The sequence below is a fragment of the Protopterus annectens genome, chromosome 2.part2 (genome assembly GCF_019279795.1).
Source record: "Protopterus annectens isolate FY-2018-M chromosome 2.part2, PAN1.0, whole genome shotgun sequence".
Lineage (NCBI taxonomy): Eukaryota > Metazoa > Chordata > Ceratodontiformes > Protopteridae > Protopterus > Protopterus annectens.
Window position 1 is genome coordinate 456,026,267 of NC_056730.1, and position 18,389 is coordinate 456,044,655.

The window sequence follows — 18,389 nt, forward strand, 5'->3', positions numbered from 1 at the left end:
AGTTAGTGACGGAAATGCTGTAACTGCTACTCCTCAGCTCTACAGTGCTACACATGGGTTTCAGTGCTTGGTAGCATAGCAGATGCAGAAGATATCAGAATGGTTTTCCAGTCTCTGGACGCACAAATGAGAAAATAATGTTGCAGACACATCCTCTTCAAAATGTTTGTGTCTGCAGTAAGAGTAGAATAAACATTCTAAAGACAGTGTCTTTACTTAAGTAAGTAGACCTTGTTGGAGGACAAAAAAAAAAACAATTACACCTTGCTGCATGAAAGTCTGTCTTTTGGCTTTTCCCAGAGTTAGGGACAGCCACAGCGGAACTCCGGTCCGCTAATGATTGGCACTAGATTTTTACATGCTGGCTTGCCGGGCCTAACACACAACCTTCAGCGAAGGAAGGCCCATTCACATGTGTCGACACACAGAAGGCGCTCTAACTGAGAATCGAACGTGCAACGTCCAACTGTGATTTGCCTATATTAACTGACAGATGCACTAGTAATTGGTGCTCATCTAAAAAGTGACGCTAATAATTACTGTGATTTTTTTGTTGATCAGAACTATCAGTAATTTGGTGACAGTCACAAAATCTGCTTTACTTGGATATTACTGTGGCAGCTATGTTATTCTTTGCCTCATTCACCCTAATGCTGTCTAGCAGAGTGGACTTCTGACTGACAGGAATTGGCTTTGAATATCTGTTGGTTCTTTCCTGTTCCATTTTTGATGTGCACTTTTCAATTCTGAGATATACTAAAGGTGGTATTCACAGCCAGTTACTCATGCATAGCATGCACTCACACAAGCTGCAGATACAAAGTGTGATTCATGGAGCATTACTGCACATATGTGCAAACCTCCAAAAGTCACAGTGAAAGCTGTATGTAAATTACTGCATAATAATAATATTTAAATGATTACAATTAGGAAATATATGTAAATGCTGTGCCAACTGTATATAAATTGGGTGCCTTTTCTGCCTTTTGTGATTCTGACTCGTACAATGGTACACAAGTGCTTTTAGCACACACAGATTATGAATCGGCAAGCATCACCACTTCTAGTCACTTTGGAATCAATGAAGATGCCCGATGTGGCTTGCGAGTTTCACTGTTTCACATGTGAGACTCCAGTTGTCAAGACACTGCACCCTTGTGCACTTAGTGGCACTTAGGAGCCGAGGCAGAGGCATTTCTCTTAACAGCTAACCCATTATAATTTTCTAGAGCAGAAGACTGAGGTTCTTGACTGCTTTTATGTGGAAAGGGACATTATCAGGGCCTTGGTGAACTTCCTATTCTTGCAGATATCAAGGTATATTTAACCCTGACTATACTTGCCCCAAGGACCTTTTAATGACAGACTGGAGACTCAGTGGTTGTCTCACAGGCTTCATCCTTGAGGATACTACAACAATTGATTGATGTTATTCTAGCCCATGTGGATGAGCATATCTATTTCCAACAGTCATCACAAGACTGAGCTTTCACTATGTATGCTTCCTATGGTCTGGTATTCTTCCCTGAGGTTCTTGGTGTGACAGACTATACTCATGGGGCTATCTGGTTCCCATATGGTCCACGGTGGGAGGGGTACCATAAAAGGAAGGGAAGGACCACCATTCCATCAAATGCCAAGTAGTGTGAGACACATGAGGCTGTATCATAAATATCTTGTTCCAGTATCATGGCAGTGTCCATGATTCTCACTTTTGGTGCACAAGTTCAATGTACTACCATGTCCTGCGTGATAGGGTACCACATGGATATAACTTGAGGAAGTGTAACATAAATCATCTCGTAGGTACAGTTCTCAGACTGTGTCATGAGTATTGCAGTAATGGCATCACCTTTGACAGCCATATGGATAGCTGTTTATATCAAACTCTTGTCTTCCACCACAGTTTGTCACTGATGGGTTCGTGAAGGGCCGATCTTGTCTTCTGAACCTGATTGACTTCTTCAAATCAGTCTCCAGAGCTGTGGACGAGGGTAAGGTGGTCCACACAGCCTATCTGGACCTCGCCAAGGCCTTCAACACCATCCCCCACTCTGGAATCATAGATAAACTTACTAAGCTGGGCATAAATCCCTATGACGCTCGATGGGTTGCCAACTGGCTTACTGACAGAACCCAGACTGTAAAAGTAGCCGACTCCAAATCCAGCTTCAGACAAGTGACAAGTGGAGTACCTCAGGCTTCAGTCCTGGGACCGCTCTTGTTTGGCATCTACTTCTCTGAAGTACAGGCCAACACTACGGGACTCTGGCTAACAAAGTTTGCAGATGACTGCAAACTGGGAGCCATTATTGAATCCCCAAATGATGTGGATATTCTACAAAAGGGCCTTACAGAAACAGATGCTTGGTGCCACAGCCATGGGCTCAAGCTTAATGCCAAGAAATGTATAGTTATCCCCTTTGGGAAAAAACATGTACCCATGAATTACCACATAGGTGGCAGTACACTAAATGCCAAAAGTGTGATGAGAGACTTAGGGACACAGCTGGACAGTGGTCTCACCTTCAATAACCACATTGCCACAACAGTCAGGAAATCATTCTATGTGGCACACCTCATCACTAAGGACTTTTCATCCAGAAAAAAGGAGGTCATTGTCCCACTGTGCTAATCCCTCATTAGACTCATTATAGAGTATAATGCCCCATTTGGTATGTACCTCACAAGACATCTGCAACAGCTAGAAAGACAGCAGAAATACCTCACTAAAAGAATCACAGGCCTAAAGCAGATGTCATATGCTGACCATCTAAAAAAACTCCAGCTATACTATGTGGCATATCGTCTACTCAGAAGCGATCTCTGCTTATCATACAAGGCCATGTCAAACCCTGAGCTGTTGGACATGCTCTACTTAAATAAATCCCAATCCCTCGGAGCCACACACTCCAGGGATCTAAATCTTGTCATCACAATGAACAAAACATGCTGGAGGGATAGGCTCCTGACCCAGAGACTCCCCATACTCTGGAATAGACTGCCCATACATGTCAAGCAGAGCACCTCCTTGGCCCTCTTCAAAAGGCACCTTGATGATTGGGTGGGAGAAAGGAAATTCACCCCAGGGATCATGTCAGTCGTCCTGCTAGACAGGGATCCAGGAAAGTAAATATTGTGGGAAGAAATAGCCAGGGAATTGTTATGGCTAGGCTTGTATAGGCCCTAGTGCCGATAGCCTAGTACCAACCTATGAACCTATGAACCTACGGTGCAGTTGCTGCCATACCTGTGAGCAAATGACAAACACTGTACGCCACATTATTAATTTATCTGTAAACCTCTGTACATGCATTAATACAAGCAAGAAATTCATATGTACCATATGATGTTTCATCATGCTCAGGTAGCATTAATAATCCTGAAGTACCTGATGAAGAAGCACTAACACAGGTATGAAGTAATGGATTAGGACCACAAAGAGGTTAACTATCTCACTGCCCAAACTGCTACATGATAACACTGACCTATCTCAACAGCTCTGGAGATGTGATGGGAGTATCAAACTGTAAGACACAACAAAAAACTCCCCAAAATAAAGGTGCAGTAGTACGACAAGCAACAAATTCCAACAAAATGACTGACACCAATGTAGAGCAGCAATGAATTTAATTTAAAGGCAGCAAAGCTTTCAGGTCAAGTACCCTTCCTCAGTGCTTAATGACATACAGAAGTAATCATCAGTTTTATATATACATCAATTAATCACATCATAATCACACAGCCAATAGAAAAAGTTAATAGAAAAAATTAATTAATAATGTTAATAAACATAAAAAAAAAAAAAAAAAAAAAAAAAAAAAAAAATATATATATATATACACACACATAAAATTTCTAAAATAGTAACCCAAAAGATATGTCTACACAACAATATATGCAATTCATACTAAATAATAATTTAAGTTTTAAAACAGGTTTAACCGAACCAAGAAATATATCAGTCCGGGAAGACCTCAACCACGCTCTTTATTAACGCCAGTGAATACTAGTACAACGTTTTCGTCAAACACACCTTGACTTTATCAGATAAGGTGTGTTTGACGAAAACGTTGTACTAGTATTCACTGGTGTTAATAAAGAGCGTGGTTGAGGTCTTCCCGGACTGATATATTTCTTGGTTTGGTTTATTTTATCAGCAGAGTCTCTTTCTGGTTTTCAGGTTTAACCAAAACCATCTGGTTAAGACTGGGTAAGTGTTCAGCTTGTAATCGTAAGATCCATTGGTATTCCTTATTCTCTAATTTAGTATTTATATCCCCTCTTCTAATGGATCTCATCACAGCTTCTATAACTCTAAATTTAAAACTCAGTAACATTTTCAGGTACATGTTTGGCTAAGGAATTAAGTCATTATTCCCCTTCTTATCTCAGAATTGTGCTCTATAATCCTGTCCTTTAGGCATCTTGTAGACTTGCCTACATAGAAACACATGCATTTTGTGCAAGTAGCCAAATATATAATGTTACTAGTGTTACAAGTAGCTGAGCATCTAAATGTGAAAGTAATATTATTATTAGGGTGTATAAATATATTACCTTTCTCAATGAATGCACAGCAACAACAATTATGGCAAGCAAAAGCACCATATTTGACCAACTTATTCTGTGGTTTTGCTTCGTATATATCTTTATAACATAATCTATTTTTAAGATTCATACATTTTCTGTACGTAAACTGGGGTCTCTGACCAATAACATTATTAAAGTCAGGTAGACTCCTGAGAATACCCCAATTATCAGTCACGACTTTTTCTAATACCCTCACTGCATCTACTAAATGTAGTCATATATCAAACATCTTGGATACGATTACCCCTATTTTCCCTGTCATAACTACTGGGTGTTTCACTAAAAAAAGGGCAGTATGTCGAGGATCTATCGGATAGTACATAATTTTAGCATCCTCCAGTATTTCATCCTCATAGCCCCTCTCTTCAAATGATACCAAAGTTTCATCAATCTGACTAATACATTTTGAATCACAGGTGTTTAATCTGCTCATACACATCACTTGGCTTTTAACAATGTTGCTGTTGTCTTTCGGCTTTTCCCGGTTAGGGGTCGCCACAGCGGAACTCTGGTCCGCTAATGATTGGCAGTAGATTTTCACGAACGCCGAGGTGCCAGCTCGACATTCAACCTTCAATGAAGGCACGCCCATTTACGCATGTCTTTGGAATACCCACCCTACCGCGAGGAGGACATGCAGACTCCACACAGAAGGCACTCCCCGCACTCCAGCCGAGAATCGAACAGGAAAACCTCTTGCTGTGAGGTAACAATGCTACCGCTGCACCACAGCGGCAGTCTACCCGTATATATATGTATGTATGTCAGCTTCTTTAATTACAATATCATTATTTCTTTCTAATTCATGTAAAGCCTGCTTTTCCCCTTTTGTTAAATTATAAATTCGTTTAAACTTATCATTCTGATAATAATTCCTAATCTGTGTTTCACATGAATTATAAAACGCTTGTACAATGGGATGGCTGTTTGGAATAAATGTACTACTATGCTTATAACACACAGCAGCAGTCAATTGTGAAGTGCCATATAATAGTTTTAAGTCTAAATTGCGTGCAAACAATTTTAAATCAGTTAATGCATTCGCTAACCCTTCCACATTCGATGGAACAAATTTCAATCCTTTTTCAAGTAAAGAAACATGATTAGAATCAATAACAAGATTAGAAAGATTAATAACACAACAATTGTCAATACTTAAGTTCTCATTTTCATTCTGTTTCTCGTTCTGGATCCGGATTGGGAAGGATTGAAATTTGTGAAAAGGAAGTCTATTCCAGAGAAGCTGTAGTCTTTGGGAGACATATCTGGCTCTCCAACATGTTCTGTTAATGTCACAGGTTAGGTTGAGATCCCTAGAGCGAGTGACTCTTGTGCCATTTGACTTGCGGATGTGCAGCATTTCCATTAGGGCAGGGTTGGAAATTGCCCTATAGGCCAGGCATAAGTCACCTCTCAGCAGCCTATAAGATACAGAGTAAAGTGACAGGGCTTTCAGACTGTCCATGTAGGTCATGGTTTGGTCCCTGTATTTTCTTACTGAGAGACCTCTAAGATCTCTCCAGCTGCTGCAGGAGTCTTGTGAGGTACATGCAAAAGGGTGCATTATACACTATTAGTGGTCTGATGAGGGTCGAGTACATTTGAGTTATAACATCCCTTGACTTGAATACTATGCCCTTGCTTATGAGGTATGCTACATAGAAAGATTTCCTTACACTTTGGCAACTTGGTGGTCAAAGTTCAGATTGCTGTCAACCTGTATTCCCAAGTCTCACACCACTGGGTTGGAACTTAGGGGGGGTGCTGTCAATATTGTAATTTGTAGGGAATTCTGTTTTGACACACAGAATAACAATGTTTTTTTTTTGCATTTAGTTTTGGACCATGGCTTTGGCACCAATCATTTGTTTGTGTTAGCCATTCTTGTAATATGTTGACATCAGTGGGGGACTTGATGATTGCTCCCAGTTTGCAATCATCAGCGAACTTGGTAAACCAAAGGCCGTCTACTTTGGCCTGAACTTCTAGGAAATGGATGCCAAACAGTAAGGGGCCCAGCACAGACCTCTGTGGTACTCCACTGGTGACAGGTCTATTGGTGGAGATGGAGTCACCAATTTTGACAGAGTAGTGAGCCAATTGGCTACCCTTCTAGTAATGTAATGCTTAATCCCTGTCTGGGAGAGTTTCTCGATTATGCCAGAGTGGACAATTGTGTCAAAAGCCTTTGCAAGGTCAGGATAGGCTGTGTGTACTGTCTTACCTTTGCCCATTGCTTTGTTGACATTCTCAAAGAAGTCCAATAAGTTTAATAAGCATTATCTACCCTTAATGAAGTCAAATTGGCTTGGGTCTAGTAAATGGAGGTTGTCTATGCCCTTGTTGATAGGGTCCATGATAATTCTTTTCATGGCTTTGCAGATGAGGCTAGTTAGACTTATGGGTCTGTAGTTCCCAGGGTCAGTTGATGGCCCCCCTTTGTACATGGGGATTACTGCTGCTGTTCTCCATTCTGCAGGAACATAGCCAATTCTCAAGCTATGATTAAAGAGAACACCAAGTGGGTCCACTAGGTCTTGTTTTAGATTGTTTAGTAAACATCCTGTGATATTATCTGGTCACACGGAGGTCATGTTTTTGGCCTTGGCAAGTGCAAAGATGACCTGTTCTCTAGAGATACTAGGCAGAGGGCTGGTGTCAGGTATGCTTTGGGATATGGCAGGTGGGGATAGGGGTGTGAAGTTTTCGCTGAATCTGTCAGCTAGCAGGTTGGCGATATATTTCGGTGTAGTATAAGTGATCCCTTCTACAACCAGTTCGGCACATAGTTGGGCAGTCCCTTTTAGACTTTGGAAGTAGTTAAAGAATGCCTTATGATTACCCTTGGCTATGGATGCGATTTTAGTTTCATAATTTGCTTTAGAAGACTTTACAAGATTTCTGATTTTCTTGTTTAGGCTTAGGAAGGGAACTCTTCCTCTGCAGAGTGATATCCCTCTTACTTTTGGACAACAGTTTCTTCCGCTTGTTATGCAATCTGTTTATACCTGAAGTCCAGCACAGTGGCTTGTTTTTACAGGAAGACCTGGTTTTGATCCGGTCAGGTACAGGAGAGCTTATGCAATCACATAAGTGTTTGTACAGGGCATTTGCATACACTTTGCATAGTGATCATTGATGTCTGCAATTCCGGGTGGTATGAAGCTTTTTATACCATCACCTAGTAGGCTGTAGTTAGCTTTGGTAAAGATTCTTATAATTTTTGTTCTTGTTAGGGTGTCAGTTCCAGTAGTTACTTCAAATGAGACTGATTTGTGATTTGACCTAATTAGGGAGGTCATCACACATGGGGAAGTACACTGACCCCCCCCCATGTTGGGGAGTACTGTATCTAGAACATTAGAGCCCCGAGTGGGGGTGCAGACTATCTGTTCCAGAGCATTTGTGGTAACAAAGTCCAGGAACCTCTGGGCGGGCATGTTTTTGCTTGTGTATACCCTCCACTCTATGGAAGGATAGCTGAAATCTCTCATGACTAAGGTGTTGGCTTTTTCAGTGGAAGGACACCACGGTGTTACAGGCAATTACATTCTGCCACGCATTACTCTTTGCATGGGACACCAACTCATTAGCCCTCTTCCTACACTGTGCCAATGTAAAATATCCTCCTCCAATGGCATTTACATCTGCTAGCACTTGGTTATATATTTTAGTACACTCTGCCTGTCTGGGACCCCCTTTTCTAAGTAGGCATTTACTAGAGGTCTCAAGTGTCTCCATAAGAATGCAGTCTTCCTCAGGAATGAAGTTATACTGCATGTGTCTTGGTGTCTCTACAATGGGTATTTTTGACTGTGGGACTACCCCCACACCAACATGAACACAGTCTGCAACCCACCTTCCCACTACTATATGACTCTGTCCAGTGCTGAACAGTAACACTGGTATGTGTATGCATGTGTATTTGTGTGTGTCGGTGTTTCTATCTGAGCACAGCACCTTGAAACTGCATGACATGTGCAAGATGACTGTTATATGTTGCATGGTGGGCATGGGTATGTGCATGTGAGTGTCTTGCCTTTAGCATCTAGTAAAAAAGATGCATCCTAGGTGTTCATGTTGAAATTGGTGATTGAATAGAAGTTATTAGCAGCAGTAATAACAATTCTCTTACCAGTACCATGGGTGCAGTTTCTGCCAATCCTTTATGTAAGGAAATGCTCAGACTAGACTCACCCTTTCACTCCTGTAACTTCAAATTCAGTCATACCTCTCAACCTCTGAGGACAACAAATCTGGATAAAGCAAAAAACAGTGAGAGGGGAAAAGGCCCCAAAAAGGAATGCATTTTTTATACTGCTCTTAATAATCTCAGAAATTTGAACACTGCTAGAATAACAGATTTTGTGTAAGCTTGCATTTTCAGAAGGATATGACATCTGAAACTCAAATGTCTGTCATTATTTAGTGATGTCAGTCCTCACTGATTTTTCAGACAACAAATTTTATGAAGAGCTGACCAAAATATAAGGCAAAAATGTGGACATTCTATGAAAATTTTGCAAAGTTGAGAGGTATGAATTCAACACATTTCTTTGCTTTTAACTTCTGATAATCTTTGAATAAAGACAGCAACTAGCAGAGCACAAAATTGGCACCAAGTACATTTCAACAGACTTTTTTACCATCTTATGCAAATGAGTATTTTGGTAATGTGCTTTATAAACTGAATTACTGAAGAGATGCACACATCCTGTCATAGTAAGCAATCCCGCACAAACATGAATAAGTGCTGTGTGGTGCAAGTGCATGTGTCTGAATCATGAATGTGCTTTGCATAGGCGCCCAAATTTGTTGAAGACTGAGGGTGGGGGGGTGGAGGGTGAGAGGGACACTTAGTGATCTAAAAAGGGTAATTTTTACAAACTACTTACTGCCACAACATAGGCTCACTTAGAGGACATTTTAAGCTTAGCCAGTTTCCCTTTTACTATTTATTTATTTAATTTGATTTAATTTAATTATTTTGGTGCTTGAATTAACATTTCCTGATTGATCTTACCTATCCCATGGCTGACAAGTGTACATTAGCCCTAGTGAGAATAACTGATCATACCATAGATAATTTGAGGGGACCCATGTAAGGGATGCAGCATTTAGGAATTGCCTCTATCCATTAGTGGCATAAGGGGCACTCCTGGAGTACATTTTCTATTATCCATCCTTAGATCCAAGTTGCATTTGAATATGGACAAGGATGAGTTTTGTTTTACTTGAATGGATAGTCTGTAACCCCCTGCCACTCCAGCAGCAGCCCCCTCCCCAACCACTCCAGTGTTCCATTACTTGCTATTTCTCCTCAGTTACCATAAACACTGTTCAAACCTGTCAGCATGCATACTGTTTTCTTATTTACTTCTACGATTACAGAAATTGAAATAAAATAGCAGAAACACTGAGCCATTTGCTAAAGAAACAATACAGTTTCACAATGAAAACAGACTTAGCATGAGCAATAAACATCTCTGCCCTTGAAACTCATATTCATTGAAAGGGCATGAAAACCCACATTCATTTTGCATCTGGCCAGTGGAGGACTAAGCTTACCTCTGGGTTGTTTTCAAACCATTGGCTCCTTACATATTTTTAGGGCCATGTATACATGTATGCGTTCTTTGACTCACCTTCCTAATTGTATTAAATTATATTCCTTGTATAATACAGCATCACTTGTTAGAATGTGTTTTAAATTTGTAGTTTTGAACAGTCTTCTAGTAAGCAATGAAACAAAATGTATGAACCAATAATGACAAAACTAACAATTTCAGAAAATTTCAACCATAAAAGGCCACTCAAACTTCTGTCATTACAATCTACCAATATCAGTAAATATGCAAAATCTCTGCAGAAGTAAAGTCATCTAAGTAATTCCACATTAAAGAGATCTGTAACTAATGAAGAGGTTGCTGCTAGCAAACAACTTTATATTTCATTGTTTCATCTACAAATAAAGTGCATGATCAGAAACATCTCCTTACACAATCACACACACACACTCAGGCATTGATAAGAAACATCTCCTTACACACACACAATCAAGAATTGATCAGAAACATCTCCTTACACACGCAGTCAAGAATTGATCAGAAACATCTTTACACACAATCAAGAATTGATCAGAAACATCTCCTTACACAATCAAGCATTGATCAGAAAGATCTCCTTACACAATTACATACACACTCTCAAGCACTGGTCAGAAACATCTCCTTACACACACACAAAATCAAGCATTGATCAGAAAGATCTCCTTACACACACACACACACACACACACACACACACACACACACACACACACACACACACACACACACACACAATCAAGCATTGATCAGAAACATTTCTTTACGCAATCACTCACACGCGCACTCAAGCATTGATCAGAAACATCTCCTTACACAATCAAGCGTTGATCAGAAACATCTCCTTACAGAATCAAGCATTGATCAGAAAAATCTCCTTACACTAACACATACAATCAAGCATTGATCAGAAATATCTCCTTACACAATCAAGCACTGATCAGAAACATCTCCTTACACACACAATCAAGCATTGATCAGAAACATTTCCTTACACAATCACACACACACACTCAAGCATTGATTTGAAACATCTCCTTACACAATCACACACACGCACTCAAGCATTGATCAGAAACATCTCCTTATACACACACAATCAAGCATTGATCAGAAACATCTCCTTACACACACACACACACACACACACACACACACACACACACACACACACACACACACACACACACTGTCACACACAATCAAGGCATTGATCAGAAACATCTCCTTACACACACAATCAAGCATTGATCAGAAACATCTCCTTACACACACACACACACACACACACACACACACACACACACACACACACACACACACACACACAATCAAGGCATTGATCAGAAACATCTCCTTACACACACAATCAAGCATTGATCAGAAAAATCTCCTTACCTAACATTGTTCTTTTGCTGCCACGGGGGCTAGACAAGACAAGATGGTCTTGTAAAAGTGGGTGGGGGGGCTTCCCTCCCCCTCCCTCAATGGCTGCAGCACCCTTGTTGCTTTGAGTAGATATACACAACCTTTCAGCTACTGAGCTGCTAACAGCTACAGTGCACTAGGTGTGGTTCATATCCTAGAAGTCTCACTTTCACAGAATAGCTACCATTTTAATTTTTCAATTTTGAGACCAAGGACAACTTAATTTTGAGCACAGGGCAGAGTCCTATGCTGGTGCCCTAAAGAAACAAAAACCTTTCCCTTACCTTTATACTAACAGTTACATGGATAGAGGAAGACAACCATACAGGTCCAACAGCAGAGGCAGGATGAAAAGGAAGGAGCAGCCAGAGATGATGGAATATCCCACGTTGAAGAAAATGTGGAACCAGATTTGAAGCAGGACATTGTATGGAATATATCGAGACAACATCTAACCAAAGATGAAATTTTAGTGCTACAAAAAGGTCTATCATTTATTCCTGCTCAGGCAACAGACATTCTGGACAATATAACTGATTTAAAAATGTTTTTTAGAAATGTTATGTTAAAACTGAACTTTTCTAATGAAATTAAGCAAGGAGTAACAACCTTTAGGAAACCTAGTAGTTACACGCCACATTACCATCCTATCTTAGAGGCATTTGGTAGGATGTGTGAAGATGAGCTGTATAACACATTAAATACAGATTCCAAAAATGACAAATATAAGAATTTAAGTTGGAAGGAGAAGAAGGCCCTATCAGGACTGATAGAAAATACACAAATTGTACTTAGACCTGCAGACAAAGGGGGTATGACTGTTATCATGGATAGAGAATACTATTATAGTTCATTACATAACATGCTTGCTGATGACAAAGTGTATAAGCCTGTTACTATCGATTATATTCAAGATAGGTATACAGTTATTAGGATTATTACTAATGATTTTATGATTAATTATGATATTTCAATGGAACTGGTTCAGTTCCTGATAGTTGAACTCCAGTTATACCCTCATTTCAACGGCAACCTAAAATACATAAGGACCCTCAGTTTCCACCTTTTAGTCCTACAGTTGCAGGCCGAGGTTGGATCACTGAACCATTTTCCATTTTTATAGGAAAGAAAATTAGACCTATCTTGGATAATCTCAAGTAGTGTTGAAAGATTCCAAGCACTTCCTAGAGAGCCTATATACATATAGTGAAATGGCAGCTATGAGTGGGGAACACTATTTAGTCACCCTTTATGTAACCTTCCTTTTTACATCAATACCAAATGGTGAAGGTGTTGAATACTTACATAGATTTCTTCACCATAATAGTGACTATGGAGGACAGCTCATAGACAAGATATGTAGGTTTATGGAAGTTGTGTTGGAAAATAATATGTTTGTTTTTGACAGCAAATATTACTTACAATGCGAAGGAGTAGCTATGAGCACATGCTGTGCTAATAGCTATGCCAACACAGTTATGGCTCAATTCGAAGTGGAACAGTTGTTCCCTCTAGAAATGTATAAGAACCATGTTAAGAAAAATATCCTCCACAAATCTGTGGTAAAACTTGTGTGGGACAGTACCCTTCCAGCATTGAATAAATCAGTCAGTGATGCAGAAGTTACTACTAGCTTCCTGAAGTTTACAATGAGTCATTCACTTGAAGGGCTGCCATTCTTGGACATATTTGTAATGAAAGGAAATGGAGGTATGTTTGACACTAAGGTCTACAGAAAAGAGTGCTATCGTAACACATTATTGTACAGGATAAGCATGCACCCTAGAAAAATCTTTTCAAATATAGTTAAAGGAAATGAGAGTTTCACGTTTGAGTAACCAGGAACCCACATTCGAAGAAGGATTGGTAACCCTGCAAAATAATTTATATGATAGAGGCTATAAAAAGAAGGAAGTGACTGATAAGTTGGGAGAAGTAAAGACACTTAGGGAAGGAAGAGCAAGGCCATATTTTTCAAATAAGACAGATCAAGCATTAAATAGAACTGATATGATGATTAATAAGAATGTAGTTAATGTCTCTATATCATATACAAGTGATTTGAGGAAAGTAAGAGATGCCTTTAATAAACACTGGCCACTTCTTATGACAGACAGACGAATTATGGAAGTGGTTGGAGAGTGTCCTAGTTTTATTTTTAAAAACAGGAAAAATCTTAAATGTATGTTATGCTACCCCAGGAATTTACCTGAAAGTAATTTAAATACATGGAAAGGTACCAGAGCATGTACCAGTTGCAGTATGTGTCAATATGTTAAAAACACTGATGAGTTTGTTCATCCGGTCACTGGTAATAAATATAAATTAAATGGAGCAGTCACTTGTAGCAGTATGAATATTATTTATGCAGCACAATGTGACTGCTGCTTACATTTCTATGTAGGCAAAACAAACAGGACATTTAGAGAACGCATTAGGGAACATATTAGTAGTATAAGGAATAGGGACTCTGTAAGGGCTCTATCTAAATACATAGAGAGGAGTGGTATATACCATGATTTTAAATTTATAGCATTATTGGGCAAAGTCTGGGTAATATTAAGAATCTGACAGAAAGAAGTGAGCTCAGATGGATACTCAAACTCAGAGCAGATAAGGAGAAGGGGCTGAATGGTAAAGTTTCTTTTAAAAGTGCTTTACACGCACGAGGAATACCTAGAAAATAGTGACATATATTATACTTAATAGGTGGTATTAGAAATATTTCCACTTAGTAAGAACACTGTGGAATTCTACCTAACTTGTAACATCATTCACCTAAATATGTTTATGGGCTATAAGACTGCCAAAAACAAGACTTGAGAATTTTACCCTACTTCTTGAAATATCATATATTTAAACATATTTGAGGATATAGTTTATCCATCACAAAGCAGTGATATTGTCTGTGTATAATATATTTATTACCCATTTAGTACTATGTAAAACTACTTGTATGTTGCATATATTTACAACCATGCATAATTTATTTGCTATATTACAATCACCTTGTCATCTTATATATGATATCTATAAGTATTTTATCATACAGATGTACTAGATAACTATAACTATACACATAGAGTTACCTCTATTTAATTTATTTTGGGCCAAGCATCCCTCCATTCTTAAATGGCTGCTAGAAGACCCTATTCGTATAAAATACACTATATTTAAAGCATTATATAGTTGTGTAAGAATGCCTTTGGTAAATAGCATTATACTGTTCTGGGTGTGCTATGAAGTATATACTAGGGGCCTATAGTTAGGGCATGAATATGAAATAAGTCCTGTTTTTTATACAAACTGGTGATGTATATATTTGCACCTATTACGGCCTGAATGGGTTGCCCAGAGGTATAGAGTAAAAGTTATGTCTATTATAGTTGTATAAAATTGTGCCTGGATATATGCATATAATGTGCTGAGTGCTCTTATTACATATACTTGATTGACATATGAAAAACAGAAATGCAACAATATGATTTGCTTCTATGGGAAAAGCATAAACTTCCTTTGATTGAAACTGTCTACATATATAAATTTGTGACCTGGTGTACTCTAAATAATCTAGCAATGGTACATATTTTATGATATTTGGTTGTTTATCATAATTAAATGAAGAAAGTGGGAGGAAGTAAAACGGAGTATTTGCCGAATGTGATGACGTCATTGCGAATGCGCAAAGGTGCTGCAATGACAACGAACACAATGCTCTCATTTTTAACATTTCTAACTTTTGGAAATTGAATATAACACAATGGGGGAGCAATATAAGTATATCTTAAGTGGATTACACTCTCTGGATAAGTTTTACAGTCGAAAATGTGATGGGAGAAAGTCGAGTTATAAAATGAAATTTGAAAACATGGTGTGGGTAATTTGTTTGCATTTTAAACTATAGTTTTATTTATACTGTTAGAAGTAATAGGAATGTATAGAAGGTTAGACATAGATTTGTTATAGTAATAATTTTTAAGTAACAGCATATATTTGAAGCAAAGCATATAATATAGTGCAATATGATTTTAGCATTTGCTAACATTTAGCATGATTTGTTTGCATTTTAAACCACAGCTTTATTTACATTGTTGGAAGTAATAGGAATGTATAGAAGGTTAGATCTAGATTTGTTGTTGTAATAATTTTAAGTAACAGCAAATATATGAAGGAAAGCATACAACATAGTGCAATATGATTTTTGCAAAGTATATATAATGAATAGAGACTTTAGTATCACTGTAATAATGATGTTTAGAATAATATATAGCATCTGACATGCTGCTGATGGAAGCAATGTATTGAAATGTTTCTAAATATTTAATTGCTTGTAGATGCCTATGAATGCTTTGATTGCTAAATAAGATTTTTAATGTGCTATAAAAAATTGAATTTAAAAGCAATACTATGCAATATAGATGAAGGGACTGATGTCTTTAAAAGAGGGTGTGCCTGAAGCAACTTAATTGACTGGGAGTGGTCTCCCAGGTTAATGAGGTACACAGGGATAGTTTTAAAAACCTTTCTGTGTGTTTTTTAACTTTGGATATGGTCTGAAGAACCACGGACAGTGGTGAAAGCGCTTACCGAATATTAAAGTTTTTGGTTATTTTATGTGGTCTGGAGTTATACTTCATACAACTGCTACTATATTTTTCTTTACATGGATAGACTATGTGGTGATCAGGCTGGTCCAAAGACTGACATCTGAACAGACCTGGCTGATGAACTAAACTAGGAATCAGGGATTCCAGAAGTACAGAGCAATACAGACATGGGTTTGATTACATACAGAGAGTATAGCCCAAATAGCTTGCACAGAGGATGGCAGACACTGTGCAGCAATGTCGAGTCATTCAGTAAGAATGTTTTCCTTTGCTTTCGGTCATGCAATTCCATACTTGTAAGATGGGTATACTTCTCTACTGCTGTTGTTATACTGCAAGCTTTGTACAAGGGTACTGATGAGTATTTCACTGTATTGTCCCTGTGTAATGCAGTGCTTCAGAAATCTCATAAAAAGGTGCTACAGCCATAGCTTCCCGGACTAGAAGGAAGTTAATTCAACATTTTTTTTTTTTGAATGGGCTATGCATAGGTGCCAGATGTCTGTAGACATACTCTCAGGGTTTACAATTCAGGATGTAACCCATACCATTAAGTTTCTTAACAGGACTGCACCTCTCAGAGAACCACATACCAGATCAGTATACTGTTATTCTTCAAATTAACTAACAAAGCCTGTACTGTGCTAACAGTGCCATTTCATATGTCTCCTTTTATTTTGCAGCATGGGAAGAAACTGCATTCAAATGATGCACCTACCAAAAGAGGTTAGAATGGCTGGTTCTCTGAACTTGCAAATGTCTCTCCTTTCACTAATTTCTTAGTGATGCGCCATTACTTACTCATTTGCATTGATGTTTGCTTTCTTCTCATTTTACCTCCCTTTGCAGGTTCAGGAAAGCCTGTGGTACCTTGGCTGCAGTATTCTAATACTATGAGAAGGACAGAACCCCACCACCTGCATATTCCAAGCCTGTCTCATCAGAGAGAAGTGGTGGGTTCTTCCCTGTGGGCAGCTCGGGTCATTGTTACCAGGAGCAGCAGCCCCAGCTGCAGGCAGTAGTGGAGACTGAGGATGACAGGTTGCTGAAGAGGTGGTGGGGCATACAGCAGTGCCTCCTGCAATGGGTAGAAGACTTGCTGAACTAGTAGGCTCTGGATATCAAGCTACCAGAAATCAATACCTCAACATCGCAGAGCGCCCATACCAAAGCCCCTTATCAGGGCTCCCAGTAAAGTTCTTTTAGACGGTTTTATGGTGCACCAGTCCCTTGTCCACTTCGAACCCCCAACATCTGTGCACCAGAGGCACAGCGAGGGTGTGACAAATGGGGCAGCTGCCCTGGGCACGAAGTGTTTGATGCCAATTGGTCTTTAGTGCATTGCTGACAGTCAGAAATGAATGCACGCATTGCATTTGCAATCAAAGATGATATGCTTAGCAGCTGCTTACTAAATGTAGGAAGGAGTTTGCTACAGTTTAAAAGGAAACAGGAGCAGAAGAACTTTTTTTATTTTTTTTGCTCCTCAAATTAAAGTTGAGGGAGGCACAAGATTGGGGGAAGGCTGTAGGTGCCAGAACTGCTAGCTGCACATCTGTGTGCATCCACCCTGTTGTGTCATACCCACCCACTTTGAGTAGTTTCACATCTTCCCCATCACTAGTTTTCCATCCTCTGTTTGTCTGTTTTCTCTTCCCTTTGAGAACCCAGCATACTATGTACTGCTATCTTGTCTGCCCTTTTTTTTACACAAACTCTTATCTCTTCCCTAACTGACATCCCTGACTTTCTTTCATATATCCCCCCTCTTCTCTTATATATTTTATAAAGAGGGGGGGTCTATCTCCCCAAAATTAATATTGCCTACTTTCTGACCTCCTCCAGTGCAATCTTCCTCTGTCATCCTACTTTGTTTTCCTTGTCTTCTCTTCTCCCTTTTTCCAGTTTCCTATCCATACATTTTATCCACTTGTCAGTGCCCCTATGCCATGGTATGTGCAGTTTCTTGCAGGGAAGTCTTGCGATATTAGAGCAAAACCTTGCTTGTCAGTTAACTTTGGTAACTTCTGAAGTTGCAGAAAGCTCCCCACATCAATGCATTTCTTATGTATGTGCACAGATATTTCTTGCAAACTGTTGTCACACTTGCATAGTTATAGCACAGTTACAGCTCTGCACAAATGGTTCCTCATAG

At 39.1% G+C, this 18,389-nt stretch overlaps 1 protein-coding gene across 1 annotated transcript in view; it reads right to left on the reverse strand.

Moving 5' to 3' along the window:
- Window positions 1-18,389, reverse strand: part of FAM169A (family with sequence similarity 169 member A) — a 441,641-nt gene that overhangs the window by 2,101 nt on the left and 421,151 nt on the right. The gene's annotated exons all lie outside the window — the stretch shown is intronic.